The following is a 20878-nucleotide window of genomic DNA, read 5'->3' on the forward strand; positions in this document are numbered from 1 at the left end:
AACCCAGCAGAAAGGGTCCTGCTTCTGTGCTGGGATAAATTAGCAGGACTGTCTTGCAATCAGCACAGCTGCCATGTATTGTGTCATCTTCACCTTTGTCCTCTTTAAAAAATATGTATTTATCAAAAAAGCAGCTTCTCTGTTTGATGCCACCTGTTGGGTTGATAATTCAGTCCCACGGAAGGCTTCAACACCAGTCGTGTGCTCAAGGATTGGCCACCACTGTCCCGGGTTGCATGGCCCCGTTGAACTTGAGGGTTTTTCTTTTCTTCAGCAGCAAATGGTTCGCTAGCTGGGGCCTAAAATTCTCAAAGAGAGGGTTGTTATGGTGATCTCAGGGTTTTGGGTGCTGCTGGCATGGCCTTGTTCTGAGACAGACCTGTTCTGGGGTGGGAACACCACTGTCTGGAGCGTATCTAACCATGGCAAGGGGCAAGTGCAGGTTGTGAATCCCGGTGCCTGGGGACTGCCCTGATGTCCTCTCTCTGTGCATCCATCTCACTGGAGGGCATCTGGCGTGGCATCAGCCCACCACAAAAGCTATTCCTCACTCCAAAACTGTGGAGAGACTCCTGATCTGTGATGCTTTGCTTGTGACCTTGGCAGCCTCAGCTGGAAGCAGCTCAGGCCCTCAGGAGACCTGTGCCGTGTTGAGCAAGCAGCATTGCTGTGCTGGGTGCTACTCCAGCACATGGCAAAACTCCAGCCAATGGGTGGATGAACTGACCAAGTGATTTTTCTCTGTCAGGGCTGTGTTACATTGGGAAGTGAACTTAACAGCTCTGTCTCCACAGACAATTCCTGCAGGAGCAGCTCTGGCCACGCTCCTGCCAGCAGCAAAGAGCAAGTGTCTGTGGCTGCAGAGTGGGGACAGGGAGAACAGCACCTGTCAGTCCTCAGAAAAGAGGGGAAAGTGGAAAATGGCCTGGACGAGGGGGCGGTGGGGGGAGAAGTGGCTGTGGGGGTGGAATTGCCTCTCCTGAAGCATGGTAATCGGCTCATGGCTTCTTCTCCCCGATCCTCTTACGCCCCTCCCGTTGCACACCTCTCCCCAGATGCGGCCATGTGTGCTAGCAGAGATAAAAGCTCTCTTCCTGCACGGGCTCTTCTTCCCCAGCATGCTTAATCATGAGCCGACGTGGCAAACAGCCTTCCTGAGAGATGCCCCAGGCTTGGCCCCTCACTCTCCCTCCCTGCCTCCTGCCTTTTGCCTCTGCTCCCGCTCTGCCCCGCACCCTGGGGCTCCCCGCACGGCCCTGCAGCCTGCGCGGCCATCACGTGCCTCTGATAAATGAGCTTCATCTGCACCCAAAATTAATCACATTGTCATGCTGGCAGAGGATGAGGCAGCTGTGCCGAAATGCCCGAATCCCTGGCTAATTTATTACAGGGGCTGGATGCAGAGCTGCTCCGCAGCTCCTGCTGCATGGGGACACGCTCCGGAGAGGCGGATGGTAACGAGGAGCTGCGAGGCTTGGCTGTGAATGTCTTGGAAGGAGGTATTCTCCTTCTTCCCAGAGCCCAGACATTGATTTTCAATGAGAAGAACCTGGTGGGAGACTTTTTGCATCCAGGAGGGCTGATGTTTCTGGTGACAGCCCAGCTCCTCTGAGCCACCATGGACCTGGAAGCTGATGTGCCCTCCTGCACTGGAGCATGCTCAGGAACCCAGAGCAGAAGACTAATGAGGAAAATGAATATGAGGGAATTATTCCAGGATTTCCAAAACCGTGGTGTTTGCGGAGGGTGGAAGCAGGAGGCGCCCAGCCAAGCTGATGTGTCTTGTTCACTTAATTACTCCATCACTGCTCATCAGAAACAAAGTGTTCACCCTCTGTGTGCCCACAGCACATGTGCTGCCTGTGACAGGCTGGGATTGATGTGGAAGACCAGCTCCAGAGCTGGAGGCTCTAAGCAGTGCCAGTTCCTGGTAGTGGACATCTGGGACGGGGACCAGTTGTGGTGTTCACTCCTAGTGTTGTGCATCTTTTCAGGAGTCACATCATCCTGCTTGCTCATTGCCAGCTGCTCCTCTCCATTTCAGTATGGGTTTGCTGGGCACACCCTCTTCTCCTAGGTGCATCCCTAGGACAGATGCAGGTTCCTCCAATATATTCACTCTCACTTGCCTTGCAGTAATTAATTGCTGATTCCAGACCAGACTCAGCTCTGGAGTGCTTGTTAACTAATTGGATGCCTTCCAACAAATCCCAGCAGTCTCTCCACAATGGGAAAGCCGTGTGTTCCTTGTCTGCTCCCTGATTGCTTTGTCCCCCTGTAGTCGATGGGAGCACCTTGGAAGAGATCCGCTGGGGCTGCTCTCCTGGAACTCGCAGGGGGCTGCTGACAACGTGGCAGGTACTTCCTGGGCATGCAAAATAACGGACAGCAAAGCAAAGTACAAGGTAAATGCCCCATACAGTGACTGATGGCATCTTTCACTGTGCTCCCAGCTGGTGGAAGAGGCTGGGAACCTGCTCTGCCTGCTGGTCTCTGAGGGTTTCACGACGACTCTCTTTGCAGATGTTGTCAGACGTGGGTTTTTTTCCTCGTGGCCCAGCAGAAACGCAGGAAAACTGTTGTCCTTTGCAATCTGAGGTTCTGTGTTGCCCATGTTTTATGGTCTCATTTTTTAGAGAAAAGAGGTTTTTATCAGTAGAGATTGAGTTGCTGGTGCTCCCAACAGCTTTCCTAGGCAAAACCACTGAGTTGCTTTTGTTAAAACTTTAAATCTTAACTCAAAAGGGAATGGACTACCTTAGATCTGCCATAAGCTGGTGTTCAGATAAACACGGCATTTTGGGGAGGGAGAAAGGGTGTTTTGGTCTCCTTCAACATGTGCCTGTGAGGACCCCATGGGGTCTCTGGCTGTCAGGCACCAGCAGTCGTGGTCAGCTGAGCGAGAGAGGATGGAAAGCTCCATCTGAGCATCTCTGAGCCTCCTCCTCAGACCCTTCAGCCTTCTGGGCCGACCAGGGGATTTTGCTCCCTCCTCACCCACATGTGTTAGAGCGGATTTTGGGGGCTGTGCTTGTGACTCCAAGCTCTTGGGAGAGGCAGATGCGTGCATGGCTGTGAGCGGGAGACATGTCTGACCTGATGTTCGTCCTTATTTCTAATCCTCCTGGGCCTGTGGGGTATGATGCAGAGAAAGAATTGGCTTGGTTGCATGTTCACCGCAAGCTGCTGCTGTGGAGGAAAGGGCTTCCATGGGTGCCACCCCTAACCCTGGGGATGGGTCCCAGTGGTCAGCACTGCTCAGCCTTGTTGAGGCTGCCTACTTCACCAGGCTGCCTTATTCTTTTCACATGCTTGTATTTTTTTAAGTCAGGGCTACAGCTGGGGCTTTGTAGTCACCCCTTTGCCAAAATATGACTGGCTTATGCCGCTGTTGAGTGGAGATGCCAGGGAAGAGCTGGGGAACAACTGAGACTTGATGTGGGAATTCGGAGGTGCCTGGTGATGCCAGTGCAAGAACTAATTCAACAGCCTGGGAAATAATAGCTTGGGTTGCCAAAGTGCCTGTTGAGAGAGTGGTAGGCAGCAGGCAGCACTCCTTGGGAGTCTGGCAGCAGAGGACAGCAGTGTTGGGCAACTCCAAAAGATGTCTTTGGCTTGGGTTGTGTGAGGAGGAGTGAGGGTCAGTCATTGGTCTCACAGAGGTGGTTGGGCTGCTGCTGGTGCTGGGACAGGGCAGCACCTGCTGCCAGAGTCAGGCCTGGGCAGCTGTTGCTGCCTCTGCTCAGCATTTACATCCACTTGGCCAGAAGGGAGCCCAAGCACTGCTCCAGGAAAAGCAGAAAGAAGTATCCTCAGGAGCACATGGAATGCTCCAGGGATGCTGAGCCACCTCAGCAGAGGGAAACGCTTGTCTGCCCAAAGAAAAGGCTTTTTACAGTCTCCAGCCTCTGTCAGAGACTGGGGAAAGCCAGTTGTGGCTATTTTGAAACACTTTGCAGTGGAGGTGGCCAAGTCTTCTAGGACTCAAGAGTTCAGTTTCTGATATGACCTGCTCCCTAGAAATTCAAACGAACTGTCTCTGCAGATCCCTGTGTACCAGAAGCCAGGGCAAGGACTTAAGGACTTGACATGGCAGGGCTGATACTGGCAAATTTGCTGCCTGATTTTTCCTAGGTGCAAATAGCTGTGCCACAAATCACACCAAACTTCCCTATCCATTAACAGTCCTCTGTTCTCTGCTCCTCCGATCTTTTATCAGTGCCAAGGAACTGGAAGTGTTTCTTTTGGTCTAGTCCAGCCCCAGGGTAGTAAATCGGACATCTCCTGTCCCTCTGTCTCTGCCAGAATCCATATGGATATAATGGATTTAGTGGCACCTTGCATTTTCCTCTGGCCAGGCACATATGACAGTATTTGACCCTGGCACCCAGCAGTGCAAAACCCCTGCACCCATGTTTTGGAGAGGGCTGTGCTGTGAAGCACCCATCTGTTATCCACCAAGCTCAGCCTTTGGGGATATGGCATGGTTTGAAGGGGGTTCAGCATGGTTTGTGTGGTGTTTCGGCGTGGTTTGTGTTTGCTTGAGCCACCATGAAAACCTGGTGTGACTCCACAGTGCCTGATTTCTAGTCCCTGTAATTAAAAACCCAGCCGCTGAGATCTTTTATATGGATTCAAATTGAGACTTGGGAGGCTTGGGTAGCAGGGAGCTTGCCTTGGTGACCAGGAAGATCTATTGTGTTCTTAAAGCAAACTCCATCTTACCTTGGCAAGGATGGGCAGGGATCTGAGCATGCCAGAGATGCTTTTATGGGCTGAGCCAGGGGGAAACTTTGCTGTGTTACTGCTGATACCTGGCCCATGGGCAAGGAAGTGGGAGCTTCCTTAGAGATGGGGTCTCCAGACACCAAAAGGAGTACCCAGAGCCCCCTAAGGCACATAGGGGCTACATTTTGTGTTGAGGTCTTGAAGGGGGAAGAGGGCTCAGCATCTGAAGATTTTCCAGGCAGTGCCTGAGGCGAGCCCAAGTACAGCTGCCTCATCCCACTGGAGCTGGCAGTGAGAAGATGGCTGCTCCTCTGAACCAAACCCTTATATTCCACATTTGTCCATCACTAGTGATAATGTGCAGAGGAATAAATGTCACTTACAAAATTTATGGGAGAGCTGCTTTGCTAGTCTCCTTTTTTTAAGGTTATACTAAAAATTAAATCACATTTCCCCCAAAGGGCAGTCTGTCACCGTAAAAAAACGTGTCAGGCAGTGTACGTGGGGACCGAGGGGCAGGGCCACGCAAACGGCACCGCTCGCGTGGCCGGTTAGCTGAGGAAAATCGTTATTTTTGTACATACACTTTATATGGCAATTTCCTGGCTGCATAAAAAATTAAATAAATAAATCAGAGTTACACAAGCTCAGAACTGAGTTCCCAATATAAAACCTGGCGTGTGACTTATTTATGCAACCCAAGCATAAACCGCTCGCCGATGCGGGCAGGCGTGGCGTGGCCTCCTGCTCCTCCTCAGGTGTAGGGCGTCCCATCCCGGCAGGACCTGCGATTCCAGAACCCCATGGCCCCATCAGCTTGCAGGAGGTGTTTTTTTGAGGTTAAGCAAGGGATCAGTGAGGCTTTGAGGGACCTTGTCCCTTCCTGCCCCAAGCTGTGGGGTGGCAGTTCAGGGTCCGGCTCTCCCCACGTGCCGTGTGCCTGAGCGGGGCTCTGTGGCTGGGGGACGTTCATCAGCTCTGGCAACAGACCTAAGGGCTTTTCTCACCCTCCACTCAGTGCTCATTAACATCTCCCTTCTAAGGAGTTTGTGAGTGTCGCTTCATCTTGCTGCAGCTTGGGCTTGTGATGAGAGGAGCGTGTGAGCAGGCTCAGGGAGGAAGGCTCCCTAGGGCTGTGAGTGCTGCCTGGCCAGCAATGGGGCCACAGAAGGAGGGGATGTGGCTGGAAGAGCTGCTGTTCCATGCCATGCAATGCCGTGCAGCGCCATGCAATTCCACCAACCCCAACTCTTCCATCAAGGAGTCCTATTTATACCAGGGATTGGGAGCTGGGAAAGGCAGATGCCCTGTCTGAGGGAGGGTGAGGCTGCCTGCCTGGTAGCCTGTGAATGGAGACCTACAAACAGCTTCTCTGTGGTGTCACAACCCCATCCTCCACGTGGGTGGAGAGAGAACCCAATTTTGGAACCCTCCTTCCCAGCTCTCACAATCCAGAACCAGGAGAGGTATTTTTACTTGGTCTTACAAGTAGGTCTTGAGATTATCTCTAAGCAGGCGCTTCATAGCCTGCAATAAAACCCTCCTATGTGCTGCACAAAGCCTTTCACAGCAGCAAGCCCAAGGCTTTGCCTGCTGCCTCTACCCTGTGCTCTGCTTTTGTTTATGTCCCTGTCTGGTTCTCCTGGGACATCTGGAGCAGGCTGTCATAAGTTCTGACCCCTTCCCAGCAAAGGTTGGTTGCTGAAGATGCTTCTAGACTTTCCATGTTGGGTCCCAGATGTCTTTTTAGTCACCTGGAATGTGTCAGTTTGTGTTGAACCAAAGAAGAAAAGTGTCTTTGATGTTTTCTTTTCTGAATATTTTAATTTTTCCACCAAGAAAACCTGAATTTCCCATGAAAATTGTGTTTCCTGTTTGAAAACAGGTTGTTAACGTGCCACTCAGCATTACTGAAGGCTGCTTTTCCAGGGGCTAATACCTGAAGATTGACTGATTTCAATATCTAGCACGCTGCATCCTCTGATGCAGCCTTTTCCCTGCGTCATCAGGGCTTTTGTGCTATTCCTTTCTCCAGTGTGGATCCTCTGGCACCTCAAAAGACCCAGGCTCGTGCTGCAGCCTGGCTCAGCTGAGCCAAGGAAGGCCTCTCCACTCTATCCGCCTGCCTATTTCCATGAAACCTCCAGGAATTTAATAACTTTGAGATTTCCAGCTGTCACTCACACGCTGCTGAATTTGACTGATGAATTGGAGAGTAATTAGGGGAGACTTACAACACTTGGAGCACGCGATGGCACAAGACTTGTTTTCTTAAGGAAACCGTGCAAAAAAAAAAAAATAAAATCTGAAAGTACCTCTTTCCAAATTTTTCGCTTGTTATACCTGCAGAGAGCAGTTGACTGGCTGTGAGGGAGCGTGGGCTGCCCTTGGGTGGTGACACCCAGCACTGAGTGCTGCATGGGCAGGATGGGTGCTCTTGGCCCTGCAGTCCATGGGGACGTGGGGCCGTGAGCTCGGTGCAATGACTTTGGTCCTTTTGAGGTGACACTGGGTGTGAATTAAAGACGTGGCATGAGCATCTCCAGTGGTGTGCCATTTCGGGGCAGACCCATCGACTCAGAGTCATCTCTTGTAAATTAAGGAGATTTAAATTGAAAACACTGATTGTTAACAGTCTGTTATACTGCACATTCTGCAAAATAGCAGAACATCCTTTAAAATACCTGTTAAAATACTGAGTGGTGCTGCCATGAAGGGACTTTGGCTGGTTGCTGGAGGTGCTGCCTTCAGCCCTAGGTGTGTGTCCTGCTCCAGGACACCTTGGTGGTACAGGAGGTCTCGGCTGAAGCAGAGAATGACGGGGCTGGAGCTGATGCCTGGTTGCTTTATGTGGCTTGTGTGCCCCATCTTGCCCTTTAGAAGGGGGACATCGGTGTCGGGGGCGAAGAGCAGGCAGGGACGTGTCAAGGGAGCTACTGAGCCTGTTACTGTGTCAGGAGAAAGCATGAAAGATGCTGCCTAAGGCATGTGGTGGAGCCTCGTGCCTCAGGCAGGAGGAGGAGGGCTGCCGATGAAGGCTGCAGCTCGTGGTCAACTCGCTGCCCTGCAGGATTTGTCTGGGATGCTCAGACAAACCCACATGATGCCTTACACAGCTGCCTGCCCATGCCAGATTTTATTTCCCTTACCTGCTCCTCGCTCTGTGCTGGGGGGTGGCTCAGTGCCAGGCTTTTTATGCTTTTACTTTTTGTCTTTTCCAATGAGAATAAGTCTTTTAGCTGTTGACTGTGAGACTGTGCTGCAAACAAAGTCATACAGATCTTGTGGGTTTTTTTATAGCCATCTCCATCTTCCAGGTTCACTGTTTGCAGCTCAGTCCGTGCCCAGAGTTGGACAGTCCAGTCCTCCTGGCTAGGATGGAACTTAAGCCCGACTGGTCCATGCTGGAGGCAGGGATGGGGACCTGCTCTGCCACCCCATGGCATGATGTTGTCTCTGCTCGCCTTGAAGGAGAGGGGAAATGTGTGGCTGGGAGGAGGCAGCTATGGAGCAAGGAAAACTGGCTCATTTTGCTTAATTATGACTGACTGTGACAGCCCCCATCTTCAGTTTGAAAAGTATCTGTGAGGTACGGGGCTGCTTCTCTCAAACAGGATAATTATGTTAATTAAAATGCTTTCTTTATAGCGGTTCTGATTAATAAAAACAGTTCCAGTGCTCTCTTTAAACACGCTAACCTTCTGTTGTGCAGGAAAACTGGCTTTTCTCAGCAATTTATGACTTTTAGAACAGATTACAGTGGGACAGCCTGCTGCTTTCACACAGTAACGCTTCCTCCCCGGGGGAGAGCAAGGCAGCCCACCACCGCAGTGCCCTGCTCGCGGGGAACAGACGGAGGAGAGCAGTCGGGCAGCGATGCTGGAGCAGGCAGCAGCATGTGCCCATGTGGGAGCCGTGGATGGGAGGCATCAGGGAGCTCTGCGAAGAGTGCCAGGGAATAAAAATACCGCTTATTTCTCTAATTGCTGTTTATTTCCTCTGCAAAGTATTGGGATAATTAACAAGCTCCCAATTAAGAAAAAAATTGTGTGTAGAGGAAAAACAGGTATGGGTGCCAAGAGAGCTGAGTTTGTGCCAGAGCGTGGTCAGGGGCAGTGGTGGTGGTCCCTCTCGCTGAACGACAAGTGGGATGGGACCCTTCAGGGACTGCAGGACTCTGGAGGACATGGTGATTTCCCAACTCCTCACCAGAGACCTTTACCAAGAAGATGGTTGTGCTTCCAGAGGTTTGAAAGGTTAGCATGACCATTGGTGTTTTGTCTCTTGGCTGGTTTACTGGTTCTTGTGGGGGTTCAGTTCTTCTGCGTGGAGGTGCAAAGCCCCTGAGCGCAGTCTGATGTGGGCTTGGAGAGGGGCTGAGCATCTACCACCCTCCCGTGAAGCAATGGGAAGGGCTTGGTATCTCTGCAGGTAGCTCTGAAAATACAGTCAACAGGCAGCCCAGTACATTACTTGCTGCTCCTAAGGGGAATGGGATTGCCACACACTTGTCTCCAAATGCCAGTCCCCCAGGGAGATGCATGTTCCCACTGTGGCAAGGAGGTTTTGTGTCCTTCCTTCCCTCCCCCCTTTTTCCTTTTTCCACATCTGTCCCTTGGCTTGCCATCCCTGCTGGCAGATGGTGCCTTACGCTGGGCCAGGTGCTGGAGCAACATGTGAAGTGGTTCTCAGCTCCCAATTAAACTTCCCAAGCCCAGCAAGGGGCTCTTACGTAGGGGTAGTGATTTACATCAGGTCCCTTCCCTTCCTCTGTGCCCAGGAAGGGCCCCTCCAGCAGCCCATCCCCAGGCTCAAGGACTGCTGCTGAGCCCTCTCCTTTGGCAGGTGCTTTGGGAAGGGTGGCACCATCATGTTGCCTTGCAGACAGCTGGCCAGAGGGGCTCAGAGGACCTTGGGTCTGTTCTGCCCTGCTCTTGTAGAAGAGGAGGAAAATGAGTGCTTTTGTCCCAGACTCTGTGAAATACTGCATGTGACAAACTGCCCTTGCCCAAAGAGGTGACAGCATTGGTTTGCCATCCAGCTGTGACTCCTGACATAGGGTGGGGTGGCTGGGTGACTTCACTGAGTTCACTTGACCCAGGTGAACTGCTGGCAGGCAGCCCTGCTCCTCGTCTCTTGCCACAATTGAAGTGGTTTTGGGAAGGATTCATGGGGGAAAAGGGGAGTATAAACCCCTACATGCTTTAGGGTATCAAGTACAGGCCAGTGGAGGGTGGTGAGGGGCCGTGGGGCAAGGCTCCCACATGCACACAGCAAGTCATCTCTGTTCTCTTGCGCGGTTGCACCCTGCAGAGCTCGGCGAGCAGGGCAGTCACTCAGGGAAGCCATCCAGAGATTCCCCACAGGTTGTCCCCCCAGCCTGGGGGACTGCAGCCACCCCAGCATGGCTCCAGCCCCCTGGCACAGCCCTTCCTCTGCCCTGCAGGCTTGGCTGGGGTTGGCTTTGCTCTGCTCTTCTCCTCGCTGCCCCGTTTACCTCTGCTATATTTACATGTCTATTTTATGATTTCAATTTTTAATGCTTTTGCTCTTTGAAGATGCTTAATGCTTTGGAGTGGAACATTTTCTTCTGAGTCCTGAGTGCCAATTGAGGACAGACCAATAAATCAGCTAATAACTGGAACCTCATTTTCTGCTCCCATGGCTGCAAGTTAACCCTCCTTGTGCCGCCCGGGCTCTCCTGGTGCTTCCCATCTCCCCAGGCAGCAGAACTGCCAGTGCCAGCTCTGAACACCCTTTGGCTGGGGAATGTCAGGCCTTTGGGGTTCTTGTGCTGAGCTGTATCTTAAGTGATAGTTTCTGGATATATCTTAAGTGGTGGTTTCCACCACTTAAAAGCAGCTGCCGCCTGCTTTCCCCTTCTGTCATCACTGGTCCCAACATCCCATTGGGTCAGCAGAGCTGGAGATTAGCAAGGCAGCCTGTAGAGAATTGGGGAGCATGGTGGATGGGTCTGGGAAATTACCCAGTTAGACCCAAGCTCCTCAGGCTGGGACATCCAAGTGCCATCTTCGTGGTTTTGTGATGCCACAAAATCCAGGACCTCTAACTGCACTCTGCAGGAATGACATCCAGAGAAAGCCCCTTCTCTGCTGCTTGCACAAGTGCTCTGGAACCTGACAACTTGTGGCAGAACTGGAGGAACCCCTCAGGAAGGCATCCCATCTCCCTTTCACTGGCAGCTGGAGCCGATGAATCCCCAGCTCAGGAGTACGTGCTCTGCACTACGAGTCTGACAGAGAGTGGCAGATCTTAGGTAAATCTTCTTTCCAGCTATTCAGCCTAGCCCCTAAGGGCTGAGGACTTTCCACACTGCTGCCCTCATTACTCCAACTCTATTTCCTGTTCTCATTCATCTCAATACTATCTAACCCTGTAAAGAAGCACCTGCTTTTACCTGATCCTGCAGTGAGTTCTGCAGGGCGCTCACAGGGCATCTGTGCTTCCCCTCTGCACGTACATACCTGGGGGCTTGAGGATTCAGGTGGTCCCCCTGCTCTCAGATGCCTTCCCTGAGACAGGCTGCTGGCCTTACCTTGCTCTTACCTTGCTCTGGGACTTTATTGCCTGTTGAATTATGAAAGCACTGCTTGCATCACCTGGCAGATGGCCACGGAGCTGCCTCTCAGCTGCTCTTTCACTTCTGACTTGAAGATGTTGCATGCATTAGCCTCGTCTGCTCTGCATCTGGAGCCAGGCTGTGACCATGGGCTACACTAACGTGGGGTGCCCAGTGCCTGGGGAAAGCCCTGCCTTGCAGAAAGCAGCTAGCCCTGGTCTCTGCTCCCCACAGGCAGCCGTGGTACTGTGCTGCTGTATGGTGGGCAGGGGTGCAGGCAGGCCAGGCAGGGGGGGACCTCTGGGCCAGCAGCACGTGGGGGCTGAACACGCCAGTGTCATGTGGTGAGCCCTGCAAGGCTGGAGGGCTTGGCACCTCCATGCCCTGGTCCCCCACCAGCCGTGGCAGAGACACTCTGGTCTCTCTGCCCCCTGGCACCAGCCTGGTGCCCTTGGCACTGCTGCCCCAGAGGGGAGAGTGGGGTTTCACGGGGCTCCGTGGCTGCCTAATGAAGTGCTGAACCCTCATGAAATGCTCTGTGAACCAGGCACTCCTCCTGGTGCCCTTCCTCTGCCGCAGGAACACAGGGCTGCACAGCAACAGACCAAGGCCACGGGCTTGCTATTCCCCACCTTTGTTTTTCAAACAGGTGTCTCTCGGACGCTGTGGGTTTGCTTCTGGGGGCTGGAGCCCCACAGATACATCTGCAGGGGCTGGGGCTGCACTTCAGGTGCCCGGTAAGAACCAGGAGTGTAAGAACCAGTAAGAACCAGTGGCTCAGCCAGGGTTTGATTCCCACTTTTGCTGTCAGAAGTGACTTGTCCCTAGGGAGCACTCACAGTGCTTGCCTTGGCGCAGCCTGGTACCCAGCTTGGCTTTGGCAAGGCAGGACTGCCCAGGGCTGGTTGGCAGAGGTGCTCTGGTGCACAGCTGATGGTTCAGGCTGCCCGTTGCCATCTCCATCATTCCCAGTGAATGCTGGGAGAGGGTGGAGGAGGGAACAGCACCCTTCTTCCAGCCTCGTGCTCTGTTGCGCTCCAATGGCCTGCCTTGTGTTTATCCATAATTATATTGTGGTGACACGGTTATGGTTTCCAAACCCATACAAATGCTTAATAACCCATGGGAATGCTTTCCTGTTCATTAAGGGACATAGACTGGATCAATTTCCCCTGGTCCTGCACAAGCCAAGCACAGGGCAGCATCTCAAGGCTGATCCCCTCTCTACTGGGGACCTGCCCTGGAGGGACACCATCTCCATCCCCTGCATCATCCATCAGATGCTCTGGAAATGCAGGCAGAGGGTATCAGGGATAAAATTTTCCATTGGAAAATACATTTTTTATCAGACTGCGTTATCAGAATCGGCGTGTAGCCATGAAACCAAAATTCAGGTGGGAGAGTATTGAAGCAAATCATTCTGGCTTCCATCTGTTGACAGTGTCCAGGAAATTCAAATGTGTCTCTTTGATTTGATGTGTTTTGACTTTTATGTTTTAATTTAATATCCAGGTTGTATTTAACATTTTATTACGGTTTGTGCTTGAGAAATGAAATACTTTTTCCCTTACTGTGGCAAAATTCCTGAATATTTCCCAGCAAAATGCAAGGGCTTGGGTTTTTCCAGAGTCCTGTTCTGCAGGTGATTTTGAGTCACTGAGTTCAGTGCAAAGCAAAATTCTTAATTTAGGAACCTTGCACAGACCAGCTATTGCATTTTCTGAAAATTCATGGCTTTTTGATTACGTGTGCCCTGCAAATGCCCCAGAGCAGGTTTGGTATCTGGGAAAGCAGCGTCTGTCCTAGTCTGGTATTTGGAGGTGCTGCTGAGACAACATATAAGTAGATTTGTTTATGGCTTTGACCTGACCACCAAGGGGTGGAGGTGTCCTGTACTGGCAGGGGTCCATTGCTGGGGAAAGTGCTGGGAGATGGCAGATCCCTCTGATAGGAAGGCATGCGGTGCATCCCTCTCCCCTGTCGCGGGGCAGTCAGACCACTCTGCTCCCACTTCGATGCTAACAGGGCTGGGTGTGCCACAGATTAAAGCCACCCTTATACCCCCAGTGAACTTCCACTTGAGCAGAAGGAAAGTGGAGCTGCAAGCAGAGCTCAGGGCAACTGGAACGCTGCCACTGCCTGTTGGCTGCTCGCATGCACGTGAGCATGCGTGTGGGTGTTGTGCATGCATGTAGGGATAAAGCCACTTTCCAGGCAGTTCTTTTAACAATCAAATGACAGCTTGTCTGCTGCTAGGATTGCAGGCCTGCCTGGCAGAGGCCCCACACTAGAACTTTGGAAGCTGCCGCCAGCGAATAGCCAAACGCATTTGTACGGGATCAGTTGACAGCGTGTTCCAGCCTTCAGCTCTGGCGGGGGGGGGAAAAAAAATCATCTCCCTGATATATGTGTTTCAACACCAATTATCCAAGCCTCATTTGCTCTAGACTCACAAGACCATGTCCCATGACATCTACTAATTGCATTAAAGATCTCTCATTATCCTAATTCTACCAGATGCAGGGTTGGAGTGGCTCAGGCCCAGGTTTTCAGGGGGGCACATGTGTGCGAGCACGTGGGGCAAGGGGTGCGTCATGTGGCAGGCGGGGCACGCACAGCCAGTGCTGGCAGCACTGGTGTGTTCCTCCTAGGCCTCTGTGCCCGTTAATTCACAGTTGGGTTGTGGCTGATCCCTTGGGCAGGATGTGACAGTTGGCTGGAGCAGCTCGGCGGTGCCGTTCCCGTGGCCCCTGCGGTGTCGGGCACCGCGATGGGAGCGATGCTGCCAGCACTCTGCACCATACGCCGCCAAGCACGAGCCCACTCCCTCCTCTTTGCCAAATACTTATTGTTCCTGCTTTGAACTTATGCAGAGCGAGGTTTGCCAAGGCTCCAGCATGAATCATTAATTAATTTCTTTTTTTGGTAGGTTTTTTTGTTGTTGTTGTTTTGTTTTTCTTCTTTTTTTTTTTTTTTTTTTTGTTATTTTTTTGTTGTTGTCTTTTGTGGTTTTTTTTGGTTTGGTTCTGTTTTGTTCTGTTTTCCTTTGTGTGTGTGTTCTTTTGCTTTGATAATTGAAAATAAGGAGGGGGAGGCACTGTAGGGGCAGGAGAGCAGAGGTGCCTTTGGGACCATTTCACTATCCACAGTCAGGAGGGAGTCATGGGTGCCCTGCTTGTTCTGGCTCCTTGGGCTGGGCTGTAGTTGCTGCCAGGGGCTGTGGGCACCCAGTTTCCTGCCCCTCAGCCTCAGCCCTTGTCCCACCTATTGGGCTGCATGTTAGCAAACATACCCACGTCTGGCTGTGAGCATCCCTCTGCTCTTGCCATCCTCTTCCTGCACCCTGTGGCATGGTTGGGTCTCCTCCAGCATTCATAGTGCTGGGGGTGCCCTTTGCCAAGAACTTTGCTGGATGCAGGAACCCTGAGGCTGAGCAACAGTATGGAATTGCATTGCTTCCTTTGGAAACAACATTCTCTGACAAGATCTCTGGAAGTGCTGGTGGAGGCAACAAGCTCATCAGGGAATCAAGGAAAGGCTTGGGAAGGAAAAGGCAAATAAAAAGGACAGAAAGGTCTCATTAAAAGAGAAAAATACATTTTCACTTAGTGGGGCAGCCTCAGGATTGCAGGAGAGGAGCAGGGGAGGGCAGTAAGATCTTCTGGGGGCTGACAACCCAACTTCTTGTACACTGTGTACTCTAGTCCCTGACCATCCCTTGGGCTCCTTGCTGCAGTATTCCAGTGCCTTGTCGGACTGGGGAGCCCCAGGTGGGTTGGTCTCACAGTGCTGAAGAGAGGGACCAGCCTTGGCCATAGCCACAGAGGGAAGGCTGGGGCAGCAAGCTCTGTTTCCATACCCCAGAGCTCAGGGACCACAGGAATGGGTTTGCAGTGATGCCGAGGCCCTTGAGCCTGCCTGAGCTCTTGCCGTTTCCACCCTCTTTCTGGTTTAGTAACTTGTTCCTTATTGACATTTTTATTCCAAACACAGGGAAAATGCCAGCACGGTAATTGCAGTGCATGTAAAGCAAGGCACTGTGCCATATCCTCTACATCATTTCCTTCCCTCTTTTCCCAGCTTGTAAGGCCCAGGTGGAAATGGGCAGTGGCTTGGCTGGAGAGTGGGATACAGGGACCCACATGTGCCATGGAGCTGCCACTGACAGGTGGGTGGGACACGGGTACCGTCCCCTCCTCTGTGGTGACTCGTGGGACGCAGCAGGGCTGGGAATAACACCAGGTCTAATTGCTCTACTAACAGCTAGACCCACTGCCTCCAGGAACACTTACATCTGCAGATATCTTGTGGTTTCTAATACCATCAGAAATCCCTCTTGCTCTCATGTTTACCAGCATGCAATTGCAACCCCTTGATGTCTGCATAACAGCCTTCCATCTCTTGGTTCCCCACAAAGAGTGACAGAGCTATAACAATCTGGAAGGAGGCAAACAAGAAGCAAAAACCCACTGGGATCTGGGAAAAAATCTGTGTCCTGCAGGATGTAAATCAAAAGTAGAAGTGCTTTTCCCTCTCTCCACCCCAAAAGCATTTGATGAACACATAATGTAGGAAATATAGAATTTTGCAAAGCCATGGTAGCCACCTTTTTTCGTGCAGTAAGCCAGAAAATGTTTACTGCATGAACAGAGCAGAAGCCCTAATGTTGTAAAATGATAGTGCTGGGGAGCCATCTGCTTATTGACTGAAGTCTGGAACGTGGGCTTTCTGCTACCGTGTCTTAGAGATGGGTGTGCACACGTGTGTGCCAGGGGTGCACACTGAATGTGTGCTGCCAACATGATTACTTGTGCCCAGAGGTTGGTTTTTCATGCTTGGAGAGACCTTGGGGTGCTGCTGGGTTATGTCAGGATGGGCCATGGCATGGTGGCTGGACATGGCAGGCACTGGTAGGGCAGGGGGAGGGTCTCCTCCCCTACCCCTGCAACTCACAGCCCTGGTTTGCAAAGCAGGTGATAGAAAAGCAAACATGAGGCAAACAAGCAGCCCCATGAGCTTAGGGGCTCTCAGGATGGCTTTGGAGGGAGATTTCACTGCCACAGCACCGACAAGGTGCCCATCAGAAGGTTCAGCACAGACCTTTCCTGGATTCGCATCTGATGAGATCTGCGTGCATGCCGGGCTCCTCCTGCTAAGGTCTCTGAGCCACACCAGCACATGGTCACCTGGAGTTAAGTGGGGGATTACGCATGTATGAACGGTTGGCATCGAACTCCTAAACTCTGGAAAGCAAACTGTGCCCTGCAGAATGGCTGTCCCGCTCCCACCAAGGTCAGGGGGATTTGTGGCTGCTTGTAAGAGAGTCCAATCTGTTTTTTCTTCCCCCGCTGAAGGTTGTGCCACAGTGCCCTCAGCATCTGGCTAATCCAGCCGGTGCCCTTCACCCACACACAGACCTGCACATCTCCAGTGCCTGCTGAGGCCACGGTGTCCTTGGTATCCCAGCCCACACAGGGGAGCAGCAGGGACCCCCTGCGTACCCATCAGTGTGACAGCCTGGCTGTGAGAATCAGTCTGCAAGTCTCCATGGCAGTGAATTTGGTCTGTAAGCATTGTTTTGATGACAGGAGTAGCAAAATAACACCCAGGGGACAGAAGGGATATCAAAATTATGATATTGCCCTTTGGAATTATTTCACGGTCAATGTAGCTTTCCTGTCCTCACGGTGATATTTTACCCATCCGTTGCTCAGTGAATCCCTGTCTTATATTAATCCATTTCTGTTGATGCACAGAATGAAATGCTATATTCCCCCCAGCCCTCCTGCAGTCCATTTTCTTTCCAAGCAGCAAGCTGCCACTGCTCGGGCAGCGGTGCTTGCCTGCTGCTGGGAATTCTGATCGGCTGTTGCGGAGCAGGAACGGGGTACAGATTTGTTCATCCACCTGCTCTCTCCCAAGCTGCTCTTGTATTATTGATAACTCAGGGCTGAGTGATTATTACATGTATAAATTTATTTTAATTCCTTATGATTGCTGCTGTGATTAAAGGATGTGCCAGGTTGTACGTGGACTGGTGGTGATTAGGCACCACAAGCCATGGCAGAGATAACATGCAGGGCCTAGCTCAGTGAGGCTGATAGATAAGACAGGACCGGTTTTCCAATTCAAATCTTTGTCCCAGACCTGCAGAGGGATTTTGGTGTCTCCATTTCCTTGATTTCAGTTGTGGTGTGTCCGGGTCCTGGCCTTGAGTTCAGTGCTGGGGTGTCCCCATGCCCTGGGATTATTTGCTCCAAGCCAGGCAGGAGTGAGTGGCTTTGCTTGGGCATCCAGAAACAGAACCAAACTTTAATGTCACTTATTTTTTCCAACCTGTCCCATTTCTTATAGAATTATGAACTTTGGGCTAGAGTTATAAAGGTGTTATAGAACATCACAAAGTATCCTGAGTTGGAAGGGATCTCCAAGTATCATTGAATCCAATTATCTTAGGTATTAGGTACCTAAGGATGGATAGAGAAGCTGAGGAAGATGAGGTGTCTACACCCTCCTCACTTGCCCCATAGACACCCACCTGCATTTTAAATGTTACAATATCTAGCCATTAGGGCCAGGTAAAGCTAATTGTGTTAGTAATTTTGTTGACTTAGTTATTCCTGCAAACATTGACAGAATCAGCCCTCCTATTCCTCAACAGAAAACACTTCCCAGCAGAAAATACAAACAAATTGCTCTTCATATCATAACATTTTAAAATAAAAATATCAATAAGGAGCTAAATCAAAACTACATTTTAGATTCAACAGATTATTCAGCAGAAAATGCAAAAACAATGAAGCTCCTCTGAGGATGATAACCACCAGCACACACAGACGTATTGCTTTTTCAAATCACAAAATCTCAATACCTAAGATCAGTAGAAAACTAAGTAGAAAATGCTTTTTATAGGATTCAAATTCCAATTAAATTAGAGCAGATTATTCAACAAGAAAGCCTACAAAATGAAGTCTCAGTTTATGTATTGGAAAGCAAAATGCAAATATGTTGCTTTCCGGCTGGCAGGGTTTTAAACCAAAAGACAAACTTACTTTAAGTAAAAATTATTTCATTCAAATTCTGGGGGAATCGACTCAAGTAACTGATCCTCAACTGAATTATTCAGCTTTTTTATCAACAGACTTATTTCTTCCCTCTTTATTCTTAATTTGCCTATTCATAAATCCCACTGCTTTGTCAGTCATAAGAAATACTTTCCAGTGGCTTTGACAAAGCAAAAATTAGCAGGGAAGGGAACTGGCACATAAACGCCTCACTGCAGATTACTTCCTTGCAGCGTAAGGTATTTTTCTCTTCCTGGAGCTTTAATGCCAGCAGAAATCAATGTGATATCTCAGCTCACCCTCCCTCACGGTGCTTTGCTGCAGGGCTTCCACCAGGCTTTGGTCCTCTGTGGTGCCCGCGTTGGCCCCGCGGTCCCCGGCAGCTGGGCTGGGGGATCCCGATCCCACTGCTCCACCCAGGGTCCCTGCAGCATCCCCAGGGCAAGAGCTTTGCCTTCAGCAACTCTGCGTTGGGCTGAAAGGTCCTGTGGGGCAGAAGATCGTGCTCTTCAGTCAACAGCTTTGTTACTCCGTTTACTTTGCTCTGAACAAATGGTATCTTCTTTCCAGCCTGGAATTGCCTGGCTTTGTCTTGGAGTTGGTGGATCTTATTATGTGAGCTTGTGAGGGTCATGGGTGTTTCTAGGGGAAACACTGGTGATCATAAATCTTTCCTTTTGATCTGCAAACATCAATCTCTGCTGATCTGAAGAAGGTTACAGCAAGAGTTTGAGTCAGAGCGGTAGAACTAGATGAAAATCTGATTTCTGTAATTTTACTAGGAATTGAGAAATACTTTAACAAGGAGATTAAATGTATCTTTAAATACAGAACTTCAAAAGAAGAAAGGTATTTGTTCAGCCTACACACTGGAAGAGTTGTAGGACCTGAGAAACAATTTGTAAAATCTCATTAGATAGGAGAAGGCTCTGCAAATCCATCCAGCTTTTCCAAAGAACTTCGAACCTTCCTTCTCCCTCTGGTCTGCAGCGATTTGCTGCTGTGTCTGTAGAGCAGTAACCTGCCTGCAGGCACCATTAGCCATTGAGCTGCATCCTGGGACCCTGGGGATGTGATGTGGGACATAAAAGCAGTCAGGGTCCCTCCTTGTAACTACTTCTGATTCTCCCAGTTTCCCCAGGCAACAGGGTCACCGTGAGGCTCATGTTAGTGGAAGGAATGGAAAGAGCAGTGGAGGCCTTAGGTCAGAGGTGGGACTTTGGGGGTGACATGTGGTCTTCCTTCTGCTCTGGAAACATCACCTCGTGTCTCTGCTGCAAAGTGGCTTCTTGTCCTCATCCCCTTGTTTGGAGGTGCCACAGAAGCAGCACTGTTTTCCCCTCTCTCTCAAGCAGGGTGGGAGAGGACACCAAGGGGCTGCAGTGGCTGGGGGCAGTTTCCAGAGAAGCACTAATGGGGTGACAGCTTGGATGCAAGGTCCTTGCACCCTGCTGGTGCCACCCAGCCCCATCCAGCCCTGCTCTGAGTGCTCAGCGTGCTGCAGGTTTTTGCCTCCTGGCATGTGAGAGGGACACTGGAGATTTTGGAAGCAGCTCAGAGAGCAGCTGGGGTTTCTGGCATCCGGGAAGCTATTGAAGATGGCTTACACGTTTTAGAGGTGCTTGGATATGCTGGTGCTGAAAAAGGAATGTCCCTCCACCTTTCCTCTCCCTTATTTCTTGCACTGGGGTGAGGGTTCCCCACCTTTTGGTACTCCAGCTGTGAGTCAGACTCCCAAGGACTCTGGGGAATGGCACAGCTCCAGGGCTCTCCTAGCAGTTTCCCATCCTTGTGACCACGTTTCCCAGTGGGCTGGCAAGGCAACTTTGGCTCCTCTCATGGAGCAAGCAGACCCTGCAGCTAATGCTGCTGCTTAGCACTGCCTTCACACTGCCCAAGCCGCCTTCTCTCTGGTGGCAGAGGATGTAGTTTTTGGGGGAGAAAGTCTCATATCACCCTCCTTCCAGATTTCAATGTCCACCTGACACGTAGAGGGTGGCAGCAGAATGAAACCCCAGCCTATATCATCTTCCCCATGTGACCTCTGCCTTGTCCCCAGGAGGGAAGAGCTGAACAGCTGTTATGGGTGACACACAGCAGAGGGGCTGGTATTCTTCCAGGATGGAGCTTTATCAAACCCCCAGCACTGCTAAGATGGCAGCTTTAAGTTCTGCCTTGGGCACAACTAGGAGATAGTTCAACTTTTGCTGGAAGAAAGGGACAAACCAGAGGAAAGGGGCTGCCCATGCTCTGGGAAGCTGGGGAAGGAGAGGGAGGGAGAAGGAAACAGGAGAGATAAAAGGAGGGTATGCAGGGTGGCAGAGGACTGCTCCCTTCATCTTGTTGCCCATTAGTGTGGCTGGAACAGCCCACAGTGTCCCCTCCCTACAGAGGGTTTTCTGCAGAGCTCTTCTCTCCACCAGGAGGGAATGAGAAAGCAATGTCAAATATATGTTTGAAATGTCAACAGAAGGGCCCTGCAAGATTGACTGCAGTCTTGTGAAAT

At 51.0% G+C, this 20878-nt stretch overlaps 1 protein-coding gene across 1 annotated transcript in view; it reads left to right on the top strand.

The window, feature by feature from the left end:
• LINGO1 (leucine rich repeat and Ig domain containing 1) overlaps positions 1-20878 on the top strand; it is a 154816-nt gene that overhangs the window by 51772 nt on the left and 82166 nt on the right. The gene's annotated exons all lie outside the window — the stretch shown is intronic.

This window comes from Pipra filicauda, unplaced genomic scaffold (genome assembly GCF_003945595.2).
Source record: "Pipra filicauda isolate LSUMZ 115617 unplaced genomic scaffold, ASM394559v2 scaffold161_size1661140_pilon, whole genome shotgun sequence".
Classification (NCBI taxonomy): Eukaryota; Metazoa; Chordata; class Aves; order Passeriformes; family Pipridae; genus Pipra; species Pipra filicauda.